Raw genomic sequence first — 1,260 nt, 5'->3', positions numbered from 1 at the left:
AAATGCATAAAGCATCATCAAGAAATGCACCTACGATTTTACATTTATTTTCCTAGCAGATATTTCACCAAAGCAATTGCAGCATGTACAAAGTGACTTTATACTGTATGATCAAAATTCTACTGGACATGGTGGAACCCATCTAATCCATACATGAAGTGCCATTGCTGCTATAGTGGTTTAAAACCAGACTTCCCTCTGGCTCTTCTCCCAGAACATCATCTTCATTTAGGCCCAGGTCATCCTCTGTTTAGGATGAAAATCAAAACAGACCTTTCAGCAATCCATACTCAGTGGGACCCAAAACACTGAGAAATACATCTGCTTTCTTTTCATCTTTGATTTCATTTGCAGCCAGCCAACGCTCAAAACGCTCCAAATAGGAATCAAAATCCTCTTTTGTAGCCTCAAACTCGGGTACTCGACCAATGGTTGCCATTTTCACAGTTAATTGTTCCGTTTCCTTATTCCTTGTATTCCTTAATTTTCATCTAATTCTTCACTTCAGAAGTTTCTGAAATTACTTCATTCACTGCACTCATTTGTAATAATGTACACACCGTGTTACGTTCCATCTTTTTCTTCACAAGATTTCTCCACTGAGATCGCCTAATTTCAATGGGTTCAATTCGTTTTTGTTTTTTTTAACCACCAGAGGGCAGTGTCGCTATTCTGGACTCCAATAGTCTTGCTACTTGGCAGCTCCTGAACACTGTACCTGCTAGCAGTGCTTAGCCTTTTTTTACTGGCGAAAGAAAATAAAAAAATAACTGACGAATTAAATAATTATTTTGAGTTTCATTACTCACGCAACATTCTTCCCTTCAAGCAATGTCCGTTAAAGAAGTTTATAATCACCTCGTCGCCACTGTAATATTTGTGTTGTGGAGAAATGACCAGGCAGGAGACGGGAGTAGTTAGTTTTCGTTAGTCAAAACCTCTCGAGCTCTACAGTTCCCGGGCACACTAGTGCGCATGTGCATTTCCTATTAGGTGTAGTAGTAACACTGTCGTAATACATCACCGCTTAGTAACAGCATAGTAACTAATATAAACAGGTGTAGATCCCAGATACTACATGAAAGAGCCGATAATTTGGCTTCCTGATTTGCATAGCCTACTGTTATTGCTTTTTGAGCCCCAGAATCCAGACATCGATTATCTGCTGACAAATTATAAAAATATTCACTGAAGATGGTAATTGCTCAGTGCAGGAACAATCTAGTGAGGAGCCTCAGTCTAGTTCGCGCTCATTTTTTC

This window comes from Salvelinus alpinus, chromosome 28, assembly GCF_045679555.1.
Source record: "Salvelinus alpinus chromosome 28, SLU_Salpinus.1, whole genome shotgun sequence".
Classification (NCBI taxonomy): domain Eukaryota; kingdom Metazoa; phylum Chordata; class Actinopteri; order Salmoniformes; family Salmonidae; genus Salvelinus; species Salvelinus alpinus.
This window is presented reverse-complemented; position numbering follows the sequence as displayed.